The 19,149-nt window shown below is 45.1% G+C and overlaps 1 pseudogene; it reads right to left on the bottom strand.

Annotated features, from left to right (window-relative positions):
* Positions 1 to 16,982: 16,982 nt before the first annotated feature.
* On the bottom strand, positions 16,983 to 19,149 carry LOC125507683 (annotated as a pseudogene).

The raw sequence follows: 19,149 nt of genomic DNA, 5'->3' as shown, positions 1-19,149 counted from the left end.
TGATCATTTAGATGACTTGTGTGCTTCTCTATATGCTTATGTTGGTTGTGATGATGTTCATTTAGAGACTTGTGTGTGATGATGCTTATGCATATACTGTTGTGATGGTGCCGGATGATATCCCGTTGTGTTTTATATGTCTATCTCATCATATATATCTGCTGAGTTATTTGCAATATATGTAGACAATAATTTCCGTCGGGAATGGACATTTTCTTAATGAGATCACTGAGTTACCCCTTTATCATGTTTTGCGTTATCTATTGACAGAATATTCTTACATGGGGTCTGGCATCATCTACTAGCCTTAGTTTAGTACTAAATTAGTGATCTAAACACTTTTATATTAGTTTACGGAAGGAGTACTATTGAACAACTTTCCATTCATTTCTAATTTATCTTTGCTACGAAGCTGCAGGGTGATGGAATACAATGTCTTGTGCTCAAAGGCTTACTTTCCAAATTTCAGCAGCTGATGTCTGAAGGTTGTGTATGTTATCTACAGTTCTTTCAGATTAGCCCCGCCAAAAGGCAGGTCCGGTTCATGTACCTTAGATTTGAATTGCAGTTTCCTTCCGTCAAACCTGTAGATGTCGTGCCTGAAGGTTTTCCGCTGTAACTTACAGCCTTGAGATATTTCAGGTCAAGATTCAACTGGTCGATTTGGGTGCAGAATTCTTGAGGTTGATCATTCTGTTGAATGCATTGCTGAATGAGGACGTCGATTTGAGACGGACAAGGAATCTACTATGCACCGAACAGCTACGACTCGGCACAACAGATACCGCCTCCAACAAGCAAGAGCGAAGCCAAGAGAAGGAAACACCACCAAACTCTAAGACTAGCCACAGTGGGAGTAACTTCAATAGTAACATCGAGTCCAACTCAGCAAATTTGCTTATGTGGCAATGAGTTAATAAGGAGAGAGGTAGTAGTAGTAACTTAGCTAGTTACTGTAACATCACATGTCCCAATGCAATATGAGTCTATAACCTAATAAATGAAGCTATGCATGTTACCACACTTATGTTACCACACACTATGAAGGTAGTAACATGGTCTAGGAATACGTGTATGTTACTACTCCCTCCATTACAGTTTATTAGGCGTAACTCAGAGGGCTCTGGGACCTAGGTGTTTTCTAATTGGAAGGAAAAACGGAGCCAGTTAGCTCTAGATGCGCCTAATCAAATGTAAAATTGACGCATAGTACTCCCCGTCCATTAAACTGATTGCATGCACCGGTTTCCTTCTTTTCCCCCTGGCGTTTCCTACTCTGCATGTACCGGACCGAGTACTTTCCTTCCGCATGCATTTCTTCCGCGCGCGATTTCTACACCGCGAGTTTCCTTTCGCGCGCGATTCCACGCCTGATTTTCCTTCTGCGCCGCGCGCCGCGCGCGAGTTTCCTTCTTGGCTGCCTGATTTTCCTTCTACGCCGCGCGCAGTATAAGTAGCTATGGCGATGGATGTTCACGAACAGACGGCGCTCATCTTCGGCTTCCTCCTCTTGGCCTCCTCGGTCCAATGGCACGGACGCAGCAAGATGAATCAGATCGCCGGCTTCCTCCTCTTGGCCTCCGTGGGCTGTCTAGGGTTGCTTTCCAACCGAGAGCGCAGCCGCCCGGAGGACTTCCTCCTCTTGGTCTCACCGGACGAGCGAGAGTTCCATCCATCTCCATCGGCACGGCTGGGTTCGACCATCTTCCTCCTCCAACGACTTTGCCTCGACGGCGCGTCGGCCTCGCACGCCCATCTCGCCCTCCGGCACCTAACGAGGCCGGTTCGTCCGAACTGGAGTGGCTCCGTCGGCAGGGAAGGTACAGACAGCGGCGGCGGGGCCGGGATCGCAAGTTCTACGTTCGTGGGCTTCACGTTTGGCAGCGGCGGGATCTCGTTTGGCGGTGGCGGCGGGATCTCGTTCGTCGGCGGGGCAGGTACAGGCAGCGGTGGCGAGTCACTAGGCTTCACGTTCAGTGCAGCCAGCACAGAAGGTAAACACTAATGTTCTACCAGCTCCTATGTTCGTCGGCGGGGCAGGTACGGCGCGTCGTACTGTGTTTGCGTTTAGTGCACTAGTGCATGCGTTTAGTACCAGCTCCATGCACTAGTGCATGCGTTTAGTACCAGCTCCAAGCACTAGTGCAGGTACGGCGCGTCGTCCTGTGTTCATGTGTTCGTCGGCGTTGCCAAAACTGCAATGTTTTAAAACTGCAGATCGTTACCAAAACTGCAGTGTTTGCTGCAGGAGTACTAAAACTGTTGTGTTCTAAAGCTGTTCTCTTCTCACGTTTGTGTTCTAAAGGAACTGGTGGACACAATGGTTTGGATGTGATGAACGGAGAGAACGCAACTGGTTCGGGCATTGGCTATCGAGGAAGTGGATACAACCCAAATTTTGCCCATGCCGACGAATACCCTCCTAGTCAAGAGGCTGTACAAACCCAAAAACAACCAATCGATTTGAGTAAGCATATTTACAGCATAGTTTTGTTTCCATATTTTTTGTTTATCTAATTATTTTTCCTACGAATCTAGATGTTCTGTCGAACAAGGAGACAAGAAGACAGTACAATACAGATGACAAGCGTCACATATATGCTGAGATCATTAAACGTAATGGTACGGGTATAAGGTTGAAGCATGGTGTTTCTAAAGCTGTTGCAGTAGCTTGTGATTGTCCTAGGAGGATAGTGCAAAGGGTATGGCGGGAGGCTAAAAAAGGTGGCGGCATTACTGGGGTCAAAAACAATCGGAAGCTCAAATCAGGAAGGAAGAGGATTAATTTCGACATAGATGCATTGGAGGCCATCCCACCTGGAGAGAGAACAACATTAGAACAAGTTGCTGGACATTTGAACTTGTCAACTACCACTATTTGGCGGAGGTGAGCGTCATACTATCAGATTGTTGTCAATTTTCTACATGTCAACATTCTTTTATTATATGGAGGTGAGTGTTATCAACGAGATATTTTTGATATTTTGTTGTAGGTTGAAGATGAAGGAAATTAGACGAATAACAAGTGAATTGAAGCCTTCTTTGACTGCTTCAAACGAAAGGGCTCGTGTGGAGTATGCTCTTATGCATCTTGAGCGAAGTAGCCTAACATCCCAAGGCGGTATTAATCCCACATTTAGGGCTGATATGGATGTGGTTCATATAGATGAGAAATGGTTTTATCGCACGCGGAAGACCCAGAACATGTATTTGAGTCATAGAGAGGAGGCACCACACCGGGAATGTAAACATAAAAACCACATTCAAAAAATTATGTTCTTGTCCGCAATGGCTAGACCAAGGTATGATGCTCAAGGCAATTGTGTATTTGATGGCAAGATTGGGGTTTGGGCTTACACAGAGTGGGTGCAAGCAAAAAAGAAGAGTCAAAATAGGTTGGTACTTGTTCTTGTTACTACTCCTACTTTCTGCTAAATTTTTATATGCACATTATTTACTTGTTCTTTATTTCTATATTCTTAGGTTGAGGGGAGCATGGGAGTTGAAGCCCTGCGATAAAGTGGACAGGGAGAAAAGTCGGGAGTACTTAGTGAAATACGTACTGCCGGCTATAAAGGAAAAGTGGCCTGAGAGTGATAGATGGAACACCATCTACGTACAGCAGGACAATGCTAGGACTCATATAAAACCAGATGATCCACTTTTTTTGCAGGAAGCTGCAAGGGGTGGTTGGGATATTAGGATGATATACCAACCACCTAATTCTCCTGACACAAACATATTAGATCTTGGTTGGTTTGCCTCAATTCAAGCAATGTTCCATAAAAAGATGCCCAAGACTCTACCTGAGATTGTCGCAAAGGTCTTGCACTGATTTGAGTATTTTATGTTATTTGTTCAAGATATCTACTCCCATAGGTTAATGTTATGAACTGATTGAGTTTTTTAATTTTATGTGTAATAGGTTAATCAATCCCTTGCTGAGTACCCCCATCAAAAGCTTAATAGGATCTGGTTGAGTCATCAAGCGTGTATGAGAGAGATCATCAAGCACAAGGGTTCTATGCACTATGCAGTTCCTCACTTGAAGAAAAAAGCACTAGAGAGACAAGGATGTCTCCCTGTTCGTTTGACAGTTGACAGAGAATATGTTGAGCAGGCAATTGAGCACTTGAACTCAACATGAGATGTAATGGCAGATTTTCAGTAGCACTTGAACTCAACATGAGATGTAATGGCAGATTTTCAGTAGCACTTGAACTCAACATGAGATAATACTCCTACTGTGTTGCGAATGTACTGTTTTGAACTCAACATGAGATAATACTCCTATATGCAAGGGGCGGCCATCAGGTTCATAGATCATGCGGTAGCTTTTTTTTGCGCAAATCCTATGGTATACTTCATTGCTATTCCCCTTGATTACTTTGTGAATAATCCGCAGGTTCACTCATACACTTTTACATATTCTATCACCAAGATAAGCTCATAATAAGATTATATAAAACCATATTCGTACTCACTTTCTTACATAAACTTGAAGCATATAAAACCATTACAACTCACTTTATTTTCATCATTCGGCGAATCTAAACTTGACTATCCGGCACATTATGCGCTTTCTTTTCGTCCTCTAGATAGATAGATGGGTTGCGACGGCACCTTATGCATACCCCTTCTTTGTTTATCGCCACCGTAGTCGCACAATCTTTGCACCAAAAGTTGTCACACAGGCAAGGATTTCCGCAAGCCTCGCAAAACGCAAATCTTTTGGTACCGGGAGCCTACATCCTAAGCAAAGGAATATGGAAGGCTCACCGCGGATGCCACACTTGAAGCACAAAGCCGGATGAATGCACACCTCGCAAGTTGATGTCGGGTTGGAGTAGGTTCTGTGTGACACATCTTGCACGAGGTTAGCGGTGCGGACGTACCTAGCCGAAATCCTTGCATCCGTAGCGTCGACATTGGTTGCACGATCCACTCTATGAAAAAGATCCTGGATGTTTTTATCAACCCTCTGAAATTCATCCTCTAGTTCTTGTACTTGGCCTTGCGTGATCTCCACATCGCCATCCACCTCGACATGGACGGCATCCACCTCGCCCTCCACCTCTCCTTCTCCATGGACGCCCTCCACCTCTCCTTCTCCATGGACGCCCTCCATCTCTCCTTCTCCATGAACCTCAACTTCCTTCTCCATTTGGCTTCCACCTCGCTGGTTCAAGGAATAGCAAAGCAAATGGCTCTTCTTTTATACACCAAGGAATGGGGATGCGGTGTGAAAAGGAGATCAAAAGCTGCTGCATGCAAATCCTTCTCCATTCACACCTCAACAAAAACTGACGTGTTCCCACTTGCATGCAGAATTGGAAGGAGCACCGCATGCACCAAACGCCACAATTAATTCTGTGATTAATGAAACACGCCTTAAATCTCTCCTATTCTGAAAAATCAAGGATTTGGAGATGCGCCCAACAAACAAAAATGGAGGGAGTAGTATATGTTACTTTTCATTGTGGTTAGTCTAACATAATTAAGACACAACGCAATGGAACTGAAACCACGGTGAAGCAACTGACCATAATAATCCACGAAGAAAAAAAAGGGAAGTTGAACCCAGAATCAAACAATGGCGCGGCAAAGCGCGTCACCTTCTAGTCTAACTTGATGTCCGATGCAAATACGGTGCTTTGTACTGTATCTTGGTTTTTTGGGCAACTTGTACTGTATCTTGGTGTACGCTCTGCGCCAACATGGCTGTGGGCCTGTAGGATTTACAACGTTTTATAACCTTACCCTGGAAACATGCGGGCCAATCAGTTGAAATGGGCTATGGTCAGTGCAGCTCAGTTTGCGACTTTGTTTGTTCATGAAAATTTGTAGATAGTATGTAAATGGGAAGCGCTACGCGTCTACCGGCAGACGTTTAGTAAATATCCATCACCTCGACAGTCGTCGGATCTTCGCGCGCGAGCCGTCCGATCTAGCTCCTCGGCTCATCGCCGTCCCGACACACTAATTCTTGAAACAATAAACCAGTTGCAGAAACAACGGCCGCATTACAGAAACAATCCTGAAACAATGATCGCGTTGCAGAAACAATTCCTGAAACAACGGCCGCATTGCAGAAGCAATTCCTGAAACAACGGCTGCGTTGCAGAAATAACTACCATGTTGCAAAAATTTGGAGATTGCAAAAACAATTCCTGAAACAACGGCCGTGTTGCACAAACAATTCCTGAAAACAATGGCTGCGTTGCAGAAACAACTACCATGTTGCAGAAACTTTGAAGATCCACCCTCGAACACCCGCACACGAAAGTGGCGATGCCTCCGGCATCTCTTCAAAAAAGCTCGGTTGTGGGTGTCTCCAACATCTCCGAGCAGGTCCCTGATTATGTGCGTAATGGAGAAGGAAGGGTCGCTGGGGAAGGAAGAAAGAAGGCAAAAGAAAACAAAAGATGTGGATGAAAGCAGTCGGACGAGAAGATAAGCCTGGATGCAAAGCGGTGCACGCTCACTGGGACACACGTCGCCCGTGGGAGACGGTGGACGAGTGAGAGAAAATCCGCCGGTTGACAACAAGCATTTTCCTATGTAAATATGATCTAAGTAACTAAAATAACGTTCAAATATTCGTGTTTTATAAGTATTGTAAACAAAAGGAAATAACTTACTTGTAAAATTACTTATGTATCATAATAAAATATTTATATATTTAAAATAATATGTATCAACTAAAAAATGCTTGTATAATTTAAAATATTACATATATATGTAAACATTTAAATTTAGAAATATTAAATTATTAATGCAAACATTTAAATTTAATGTATAAATAATTGTAGTTAACTTCTAAATTATGAATATTTTTAATTATATGAACAGTAAACTATACAAATGTCTGTGTAGTTATTGATATGTTTGTATAATTGAAATAATTATTTCGAAAATTAAATTCTTACAAATATGTGTATTATTTTAAATTATACTCCCTCCGCCCCGTAACTCTTGTCGCACTAGTTTTTATTTCCAGGAAACCCCTCCCCAAACTCCCGACACTACCACTCCTCGTCGTCTTCAATTGATACAACCCACCCTTTCAACACAGGCGCATGGATGCCGGAGCTCCCCTATTCAGCTTCGCCGCGCTGCTCTCCCGCACCTCCTCCACTAATATTGTTTTCAATATATATTGATACATAGTGTTTTGACACATATAGTTTTCTAGATCGCCACAAACATTTTTTAATTGGTACATATTATTTTTAATATATAAATATGTTTATAATAATGCATGAGTAATTTCAAAAGTAATTTATTTCATTTTTATGTACAATACTTATAGCACATGAATATTTAAATGTTAGTTTATTACTGGTATCATAATTTACATACTATTTACAAAATTCAAAAAAACCAAAGGCGCAAACTGTGCTGCACTGAACATTGTCGATTTCAGCTGATTCCCACGTCTTTCCTGGAAAAGGTTATAAGTAATTGTTACACACAGAAAGCACCAGTTGGCCCTAGGCGGGATGTTTCAGCCCGAGAGCTTAATTCCTGAGATCCCGAGTTCGAACACTGTTACTTGGTCCCTCTGTATATACAGTACTACTCCCTCCGTCCGATAATACTTGTCGGAGGAATGTCTGTACCTAGACAGACCCGAATATGGTGGAAAGCACCGTATTTGCACCGGACATCAAGTTAGATGACCACATATTTGTACTTTTAAGGTTATTATATAGGGGGCGCGTTCACTGTTTTTTCTCGAGCTTTTTACTAGACTCGTTATAATATAGAATATTGTACCTATATGTATATGTTTTTTGTTTTTTTAGAAGAATCTATATATATCTATCATCAACAAAAAAGACCAAAAGTACAGATTCAATTAATCACGGCTATCAAACCAGGTCCATAAACTATACCTCCATATGTTAATGCAGCCGCCACCTCCTCCAAAACAAAAGTTAGGGTTCTTGCCCCTCGCCGGCGATGCCGCAGGACTGTCTTGTCTTCGGTGGCCCTTCGGCCATGGGTGCGCGATGGATCCTTGCAAGGGCCGGCGGGAGGGGTCCGTTTTTAGTCGTTTCTTTCAGTTTTTTTAGGGTTTGTCTCCTACTCAGAAAGGCGAGACAGTCACGGCTCCCTGAAGATGCAAAGAAGGTCTCCCCACCTAGCCCCCGTTTCAACGGTGCGTCTAGCATGGCTGGTGGGCGTGTGGAGGTGTGACACCAGCAGATCTATCATTGGTGGATTTGCTCGGATCACATCGTTGTTCGTCTTCGTTTGTATGTCTTCGGTCTGGATCTTTCCGATCTGCGTTATTTTTCATTGGCGGCGGTTGCTGTTCTTATCCGCTTGTCCTATGGTGTCTTAGCATGACGACTTCTCGACTGTCTATGACAAAGTTGTGCCCGACTCTGAAGATGGAGGGGCGATGACGGTGGCACATCTTCGGCTCGTTTCAGTGTGTGTAGTCGTCGCATGGTGAGCCCTCAACACGTTTAACGAGTAATTAATATCAGACCAAATATAGCGCTAATCACATAAATAACATGCAAATAATATCCTACCTAATATGCACGCGCAATTGATATGCTGCCTAATATTAACGTGTATTACACGTACACATCTAGTAGTATACTAAAAAGGAAACGAATGGCAATAGGTTAAAGGCCAAGCTCAAAGAGGGGGCAAACGGAGATGTGCAAATGCTAAAGAGCAATCGCTCATGCCACACCTTTGGTGGATCGGCCCATAGCAGAAGCGTTGTAGCAGTTCTACCAAGCTTCCCTCTCCGGTTTGGGAAGTGTCTACCCGGTTTTCCAAAGCTTCCGGATGGTCCTTTTTTCCTTTGTCTGGTTTTTTAGTCTTCTAGAAAGTTTTTTGTTCCCTTCCATGATTATCCAAACACACATTGCTATCGTACATATGATAAGAGAGTGCATCCACCAATCTTCATTACCACATATAGTGCAACAAGAAGTCACTCACATATTACGGTGGTGCATCACGTCGGTAGTAGGTAGTGACAATTGTGCCAATGTCATAACGAAGATCCGAATTTTTAATGGAACATCGACCGTCCGCAATCTACACCATGCTCTTTGTTCCGTGATGCTATTCGACACACCTGGACAGCCTTCAAGCCAAGCCTTCTTTTGAAGTTTTGTAGTGACTAACATCTTGTATGCTGATCTTACCGTAAACGCTCCTTTCTTCTCATAACTTCAGGCCCACAAATCTTGCATCGGACAAGTGCAAAGAGGGGTGCTCGGATCACGTCGTTGTTCGTCTTTGTTTGTGTGTCTTCGGTTTGGATCCTTTCGATCTACATTATTTTTTATTGGTGGCAGTTGCTATTCTGATGCGCTGGTTCTATGGTGCTTAGCACGACGACTTCTCGACTGTCTACGATAACAAGTTGTGCCCGACTCTGGAGATGGAGGGGCGATGACGGTGGCACGCAATCGGCTTGCTTTAGTGCGTGTAGTCGTCGCTAGGTGGTCTACGAATCTGGATGAAATTTTTATTATTTCCTATGCTCGTTGTACTGCATGATTGAAGATGAATAGATAAGAAGTTTTTCCCCAAAAAAATTCAAACCGGGTCCATCCAACAACATAGACTGCTTTAATGGTGAGCCCTCAACATGTTTAACGTGCAATTAATATCAGACCAATTATAGGGCTAATCACATTAATAACATGTAAATAATATCCTACCTAATCGTTAGGATTTAATTAATCATATTAATCCCTGCTTTTCTTAATTGAGGCGGTTGTCTCATGTCTCTTCGGACGCTTAAAGTCGGTTCGGGTTAAACTAGCAATTAATACATATTTCAACCATGAGATATGAAACATGGATGACAATAGGATTTCCATCTGATGGAAATGAAACCAAGGACTTGCATGTGTTACAGTCCAAGGCATTTTGTCTATCCAGAGGATGCTAGTAAGGGTGCAAACTTCAGAGTTCCAGCGATGGACAGAAGAGAGCAAAATGGAGTTGGAATCTCCGTGCTTTGATGAAATGGTCAAAGGGGTTTGACTTCATCAATGGGTAACGAAGATGCTTGTAATTCAAGAAAGTAAGTGGGAACGTAATAATATTTCTAAAAACCTTGTGTGCTTGACACATTGTTAATTGGAAATAAATTTCTTGACACGAATTAGGACTTCATTTGAAAATAGTTTTTTGATGAAGTGCTTAGGCTAAATAGCCTCATTATTAGGCATAATGATCTATGGAGATAGATTGACCTAATAGGGCTAAGCAATGAATACATATTGACAAGGTGCTAAAACCTTTTAGCATTTAAAACCGCCAAGGAGTGATTCTTGCCGGAGTCACATGGAAGAGGTTTTTGCAAGACTCGGTGTCCCAAAACATTGATGAGCAAAAATACATGATGCAAATTCCACACACTTTTGTGTTTGGATTAATCATGTATTCCATGGTATGTAAAACAACCAGATATGTCCGATACTCCCAAGGTGTTGCGAGTATGGATACTAAAGTGATCAAAGTACTGATCGTGGGACAACAGTGAACGATGTCATTGAGTACTAGAGTAAGTACTGATGATATGTTTTCTCGCAAGCGGAGATCATGAAGAGTTCGTTGTAAAATGTTACATCGATACAGTCTTCATCTTTTCTCCATGTGATTTTTCGATTTAAGTTAAGGTTTTTACACAATATGGTGGCACGGTAGTTGGAAATTGTTCCCAACAGGATACTGTGGCGAATTCTATAACAAATGACTAAGTATGTTGACGCTTTAGAAGCGACAAAAGAAGATGTTGAATCATATAGTTCATTCATGAACTTAGTATGGTTCCAAGATGGCTTTTGTCAATGGGACACTACTGCAGGTAGTTGCTCCATAACTCAGTCTGAGGAATCCAGGTTCGACCTATGATTCACATACATACAACGCCAAGTCCACACAAAATATGAATTTTGTGAAAGCATGAAAATGCGAGGATATGCAGAGATACACAAGGAGCTGAAATTGTCAGATCCGATGGACATCAGGCTATACCACATGCAAAGCATTTTTTACACCAGTATGCCATAGGTGTAAAGTGCATTAGCATTAACTAGATTATTGACTCTAGTGCAAGTGGGAGTCTGTAGGAGATATGCCCTAGAGGCAATAATAAATGATATTATTTATCTCCGAGTTCATAATTATGTTTATGTTCCATGCTATAACTATTATGGTTCTCGAGTCTGCAATAACCACGAGGCTCAGAGGAAGACTCATATGCACGTGTGGAATAATAAACGGTAAAATGTATTCCTAGTCCGGCCTCTAAGACTAGCTCAAGTGTTGCATGATGGTTCTGTTCCTGATCATGGGCATGTCTATGCCAGCAATTTTGAGGGCACAATGTTAAGAGAACATTTGTGTTGAATCGACCCGGATTGATGTTATGCTAAGAGATTCATTCGTCACAAGTTAATGGTACATAACACAGAGATGGTTAACGTTTGCATGATTCCTTAGACCATGAGAGTATTGAGTTTCTTCATGCTTGCTTCATGAACTTTGGGGTTTGTTAAACGTCATCCGTAAATGGGTGGCTATTACGGCGGCTTACGGGTTCATGGAAAAGTGTGTCAAGTAACTTGATAGCTCAAGATTGGGATTTGCTCCTCCGACGATGGAGAGATATTCTCGGGCCCTCTCGGTATTACGGTATCCCCAGACACAGTGTGATTTGATCACTGGGATGCCGGAACACGGAAACGAGAAAAGAGAACAAAACCGGTAACGAGGTAACTTGCATGGTGGACAAATTATTCGTCCATGGGGATGCAATAAATCTCACCTCAGGTGTTTGTGACATATCGCAAAGCAACAGGAATAGCTCACTGCAACTGGAGGTTCACTCGAATATTTATTCGTGTGGGTATAGGGGTCAATATGGGTGTCCACGGCTCCGATGTTGATCATTGATCGGAAGGGGTTCCAGGTCATGTCTATACTTCACCGAACCTATAGGGTCACACGCTTAAGGGTCATCTATCTGCTGAATACTAGACAGGGAGTCTGAGAGAAAATCATCGAAAAAGTTTCGGACAATGAAAGTTTCGGACAGCGGAAAAGTTCCACAGAGAGAGGTCACCGGATAAGTTTCGGTGAAACCGAAAAAGTTGTTTCGGGGTATGCCATTAAGTCAAAATGGTTTCGGCACATGCCTGATAATTCTTGGAGGGTGCCAGAATCATTCTGGAAACTTTTAGGAATTTTCAGAAATAAAAACCGGAAATGTTTCGGAGCTGCTGGAACCGGTTCAGATGCTTTTCGCAGATGAAAATCACTAAACTGGAATTGTTCCAGAACGCGTTGAAAATCATTATGGTGGGTAATGGAAATGTTCTAAGCCCAATAAATAATTTCAGTTCGAATAGACATTGAAAAATGTCGTCGTGAATAGTGAAAGTGCTTTTTGGGATATTTTATGGTGAATCACCTTTTGGGATATTTACAAAAGGCTTCTAGAAGGGCTTGGGGGCCAAGCATGCTCCTCATGGGGGTCCCCCAAGGGGGTTGGCCGGCCACATGTGTGGGGCTCCATGGAGCTCCACTTCCCTCCCCATTATGCCCTTCATGTGTGACATTTGCATGGGCATTTTGGGTTTTTATGAGCCATCCCTACCCCTTGGCTTTCCTATAAATAGAGGAGTGGGGCAGCTCAAAATTGATCCCTTCTCACATACAAGTGCCATGCAATGATCTGGCTTCTCTCTCCCTCCCCGCGAAATAGTTTCGTAGAGCCGAAAGGCTGTCTGGGTTCCGGCAGGAACTAGTTCTGGACGGTGAAGCCCTGCCGGATAGATGACACCGTATGTGTGCAACTCTGTAGAGAGATCGTAGTTTCGGTCTTAGTTCGTGAGTGCCTCCCGAAGGGCTGTCCGTGTGACCGTCCGAGTTTCGAAGGTCCTCCCGAAGGGCTGTCCGAGTGACCGTTCGAGTTTCGAAGATCCTCCCGAAGGGCTGTCCGCGACACCATCCGGGTGGGGCTGTTCGACCACCTCCCGGAGGGCTGTCTGAGGAGCAGATGAGTGTATACATCCTCACGGTCGGGAGGTTGTAAATCCTAGCTGCGGGGATCTGCACCGCCGATCGTCATCGACTCTACTTCCCGCTGCGCTACGAGTCGGTAATAAAAAGGATCAAACCATATATGCAGTCTCCATAATGGTCTTGGGCTGGCGCATAGGTCGGATTTTTTTTTTGTTTTCTACTGCGTTACCCTACATGTTGGTGTCCTATGACTAGACAAGCGGCTAACGGAAGAAGGATCTAGTGTCTTTCTGCGATGAGATGTGGACTAGTGTGGCGGACCTAGGATCATGACAATCCCCAATCGACGTGACACGGAGACATGGGTTCCGACACTCGTGCCAGCCCTCTTCATTGACTCAGGAGTGTATGGGCAATTGAGGTTTGCTAATCCTCCCTGCTTTATTTTTGATGAGCTTTTGAATGATGTAAATTTGTTCACAAGTCAAAAGAATGCATCAAAGGGCTTCCCCATTTAAAAAAAATACGGGGCGAGAGCCTTTTTCGATTGTTGGCGACTGTCCATCCTGATTTGGATGAATCTCCTTCGAATGCCTCGGCCACACTGCATTTTCTGTCCAGTACACACATTCGTATTTCCTATAACATTAGACACATCCAATTTGCATCGAACAAAAAGAGATATCTTTGAAATTAGGGTGTGCCTAAGGCTCATCTAGATGTGGCATTGTTGATATCATCATCTGATTGTGGTCCACATTGTGCGTTGTCTTTTTTGTTGTTGCCAGGTTTTTTTTTTTGTGTGTGTGTGAGCTAGATTGTCCTTTTTAAAACCATGTGAAGGCTAGATAGTACATAGATGCTCGTGTATACGGGGAGATGGTGACATGAACGCTGTTTGGTTTCCGTGTAGTTGCAGTCAAATAATAGATCAGGATAATTAGGCAGGACAACTCAAGAGGAGATGGAGAAGCTGGTGGCCGCCTACTCCGCTGCTTGACACCGTGCCGCCACCTCATCGCCTTCGATGCGTGATTCATCACCTACGTGCACACACGCAGCGGCGATGACGCTAAGGTTAAGCTGTCCCTCTTATTATCCACACATGGACTCCGCGGGAGATTCCTGGTTCGTTTCCCCTACAACGCATAGTTTTGTCTTTTTCGCACTGATAGGAGATAGGAGTAGATGAGATCCGCGTAAAGTAGAGAGGATGATGTGGCGTTTGACCAGTCAACAGAGTAAGATACTCCCCGCAAAAAAATGCAGAGTAAGATACGAGTTAGACAGTCAGATATGGAGCTTTCGACACAAGTTTAATGACCACAAATGCGTTTTACTCAATTCAAATTATTCAAGGAGAGCATATGCCGTGGTTGCACAAGGGTCTAAGAACGCGTTTGGTAGGCTGCATAGAGCCTAATCAGGCTCGGGCGGGATGAAAATGGCCGTTTGGTTGCCTGCAAGGAGGCTTGGCTTCCATCGGCACGAAATTTAAAGCACCCCAGAGTCTGGCTCGCTGAGAACACTCGAATCGGCCGTTTCCAGTGAGCTAGGCTGAGTCAGGCAGACAACGAAGACGCGGCGTAGGGCGCGGTGTAGGGAGGATTCGGTGAGAGATGGCGGCAGTGGGAAAACGGCAGAGGCGAGATGGCACAAAATATACCCTCACCATCCCATTTACTCGCTCACCCCTAGTTGTAAGACAAACCCTCCTCTGTTATTGGCACCAGCAGTGGCGGTGACTCAGATCTGCGGCTGCGACAGCGGTGGCAGCGTTGGTAGCGGCCGCAACACTCCCCAGCAGCGGCAACAATACTCCTCGGCAGCGACAGCTGCCTCTCCCCTTCTTCTTCGACTCCGTCAGGCTATCCTTGTCTCCGCCATGTCTCCCCGACCCTAAAGCTGGTAAGCTACCCCTCCCCCTCCTTTGTTATGTGCTAGGTAGTTTGATAGGATCGTTTAGGGTCGATAACGCCACCACTGACTGCATCATGGATGTCGCTTAGGTTGTGGATGAAGGGATGAAGCTTGTAGTTCAGGAAGCATGGCTGATAGCTGTGCTTCACGCCTGGATCTTGTTGGTCCATAAGAGAGTTGTTCGTCGGAATGAGAAAAACCTTTCATCCGGTATAGTCCGATGTTAATCCAGGATCAGGAGAGGATAGCGAATCTGAACTACATCTACAAATGCAATGACACAGAGGCTCTGTGGATGCTTCGAATGAAAAGAGCACCTTTCGCCAGGCTTGTGCAGACGTTCAGGAGCAGGGGCTACTAGAAAATAGCATCCCCACCACTTTGGAAGAGCAAGTAGCGATCTTCCTCCATGTTGTTGGTCATAACCAGTGGTTCAGGGTTATACACAACGCCTTTAGGAGAACAATGGAGACCATCTCCAGGTACTTGAAGCAAGTGCTCTATGATGTTGGGGAGCTAAGAGGAGAGATGATCAGGTCACCATCCAGCCGGACTCCTGCCAAGATCCGCACTAGCCCAAGATGGTGTCCGTGCTTCAAGGTGAGCACTAATAGTATGTCGTTCATGCCTTGATATGTTGTTATTGTTCTGTTGTATACTTCAAGGTGAGCACTAACAACATCTTGTAATGCCATTCCATGATTGCATTTGAGCAATAGATTGGTACTCATGTCACTGCCAGGGTGCCAAGGTCACAAGTTGCAGCATATAGAGGGAGGAAGCACTACACAAGACATAATGTGCTCGCTGTTGTTGACTTCGATATGAAGTTCACATATGTGTCGGCTAGCTGGGAAGGATCAGCACATAATGCTAACATTCTCAGTGACAGCATGAGTCGTCATGATGGCATCAACATCCCCGATGGCAAGTTCTACCTGGAAGATGCTGGTTGTGCATGTCGGCAAGGTGTTGTTCAACCCATCAGGAAAACCAGGTACCATCTGAAGGAGTTCTCTAATAGGCACTATCCTAGAACTCCTCATGACGGTTTAATCTCAGACTCCAACCTTAGAGTAACGGTTGAGAGAGCATTTGGAGCTTGCTAGAAGGGCTCATGTCTCCCTATTCCTGCTCTTACTACGTATGTATACTTTCAAAAAAAAAATTACTGAGAGCTCCTCAACGAAGGACGAACTCTTGGTGCTCCATCCCTGCCGGAAATGGTCAGGTTCCTCGGTGGCTCAGCTCGCGTCACCGTCCATCGCTTATCCTTGTTGGAGTGGAAGAGCTGTCATCATCGTCGTCGTTTGTTAGAGGAGGTTCAACTGAAGAGCCTGCCATGTTTGTTCGCTGATAGGTCCCTTGCCGTCGTCGAGTGGTGCCATCTTGCTGCGCCGCCGGCGGAGAGCTGGAATCTTGGAAGGATGCAGATGGCTTTCTGGACGTAAGAATCAAGGTTGGGTGAAATTGGGAACGATGATTGCTGCTCTGAGATTCGGTCAGGCACGTGTCACATGCAGAAGAGGGTCTCCTGCGGAACGAAGATTGCTGCTTTGAGATTCGGTCAGACACATACGACCAGGTCGTATAAGATTATTTTCTTGGGCGGACGCACCTGGGACAAAACCAAAAAATGTTTGTGTATTCAGTGTTACTGGCCTGTTTGTGTTCGAAAAGGGCCCTACGACTACGAGGCAGTCTCCCTCACTGACTGAAAGATGGGTGGTTGCAAGGCCTCTCTCTTATTTACTTTTTCGAGAATGAATCTCTCAAATCGCCCGTATCCGTCCTTTGTTGGCAGCTGATAAATTGATAAATAAACATGCTTTGCTCAAGAATCTTTCCACATCATGTCATTGTCACGTGGTATTGTTGAGCAGTCTCCATCAAGGGCGGAGGACGGAGCGTCCACCCGTTGGTTGGGCAGCTGAGGTTGCTGCCAGCCCACCTAACTTCAAATCTCGACATGAATGCGCGGTGCTCACGAAGTTTTTCCTATAATAAAAAAACCAACGAGGATTAACCCTTGGATTGGTCTCATTTTTCCGTCACGGGGGCCAAGCTCAAGTGACGGTCGGCCGGGTTGGAGCAACCCAACGCAAAGGAGTCAGAGTCACCAGGGAGGTCGCATGGTTCCTCCTGCTCTTCATCCCGCTCTTCGTCCGCCTACTCGCGCACCACGGCGCCGCTAAACCCAAGATCCCGCCGGGCCCGATCGCCGTGCTGTTGCTGCGCATCTCCTTGGTTGACGCTGAGCACCTCCTCCGGTGCCTCTCCATCTTCGTGGCTGACCGGTGAGTGGCCCACGCTCTCCTGGTGGAGCGCTGGCCGACCGCCCGGACCTCGTCATCAACAGCGGATGCACCGTCTCGGGCGCCAGCTACGGGCCCGCATGGCGCCTCCTGCGGCGGAACCTCGTCTCCGAGACGCTGCACCCGTCCCGTGCCCGCCTCTTCGCGCCGCGTGCTCCTTGACAAGCTGTGGGAGCCCGACCTCGGCGCCGACGGCGGGGTCATGGTCATGGACGCATTCCGGCACGCCATGTTCTTCCTCCTGGCGCTCATGTGCTTCGGCCAGAAGCTCGCAGCGCGATTGGCTCATGTTCGCCGCGCGGAAAACGAGTGTCTTCGCCTTCTTTTCGGCCATCACCAAGCGTATCTTCCGCGGGCGTCTCAAGACGGCGCTCGCCTTGAGGCAACGGCACAAGGAGCTCTTCCTGCCGCTGATTGACCCGCGGAGGGAGTGCAAGAAGCAACAGATCAAGCCAGTGCCATTGCCAACGGAGGAGGACACGACGCTGGAGGTTGCAGGCGACGAGGTGGACTTGGCCGACAAGCCTGAGTTCACCGTCGTCATGGCCAAGCCGCTACGCGCGCGGCTGCTGCCCAGAACCATATAACCTGTAATACTTGCTGAATCTGCTTGTTCAAAATCTACTTGATGGAATCTCATTTCTGCTGTTCAAATCAAGCACACACAAGAATCACTCTTCCGTCCAGGGCCTCTCTCCATTGATGCCTTGATTCATGGAATCGGTAGCAGGATACCAGTTCAGGTTACAAGTAGAAGAAAGAAGAAGAAGAAGAAGAAGAAGAAGAAGAAGAAGAAGAAGAAGAAGAAGAAGAAGAAAGCAGGGGATGAGGTTCAGAGTAGAGGCTGAGGAGAGTTCGGTTCAGCCGGCACCATCGACGACTCACTCGGTTGCCATGTCTTGCGAACGTTCACCACAAGAGATGACATTTGCCAAGGTTCGTCGGGCAGTTTTAGGCCTCTTTTGGTTCATAGGATAAGATTATTATAGCAATAGAAATTTTGTAAGAAATAAGATGACATGTATCTCAAATCCTATGAGTAGGAATAGGAAACGAGATGTCATTTGGTTGACACCAATTTTTTTTTCATTGAGTCTAGGCTCATTTTTATTTTTCTATGAAATGTGAAGGATAGGAACCAATCCTATGTAGGAATAGGAATCTATTCCTATGAACCAAAGGGCTCTAAAGGAAAAAATCCTATAAAAATCCTATCCTCTAAAATTCCTATGAAATTCCTCCAAACCGAAGGAGGCCTTAGTGTATTTGGGGGAACTGGGAAGCTTTTTTGCAAAACGGCTATGGCATTTCTTTAAGTTTGGTTGTAAGAAACTTATCCACTCTGCTGAGTAGGGGTAAAGGTCGTGTGGCAGTTTAGGCGTTTGTTGGTAGTTGCTACCTGGCGAACATTCGCCAATTACTATTTCCGTCATATTTTGTAGGTGTCGATGCTGGTTGAGAGTAAATCAATACATTATAAGGTGCTCCCTTTGTAAACTAAATGTAAGACCGTTTAGATCACTACTTATTGATCTAAATGGTCTTATATTAGTTTATACCGGGAGTATATCTTCTTGTTCGGTACAAATGGGATCCGTGCAATGTTATAGGAAAAAAAATATGTTGGTAATGGAAGAAATCACAAGGTACTTCATAGAAATTACAATGACGGTTGCCAAGGCGCTCGGTGGAGATTTTGTCCAAGTCGGATGCATAATCGCCCACATCCGAAAGGGCACTTGCCTCCCCTTTATAGATAGATCACAACCTCAAAGCACAATCACCCATACACTTTCTGAGTTGTGTCTGTGGGGTGGGGGGCATCATTGTTGGAGCCCGCGTTGACCAGGGATAATACCTGGTCTAATACTCCTAAAACAACTCTCACAAACTCCACCAT

This window comes from Triticum urartu, chromosome 5 (assembly GCF_003073215.2).
Source record: "Triticum urartu cultivar G1812 chromosome 5, Tu2.1, whole genome shotgun sequence".
NCBI lineage: Eukaryota > Viridiplantae > Streptophyta > Magnoliopsida > Poales > Poaceae > Triticum > Triticum urartu.
This window is presented reverse-complemented; position numbering and strand designations above follow the sequence as displayed.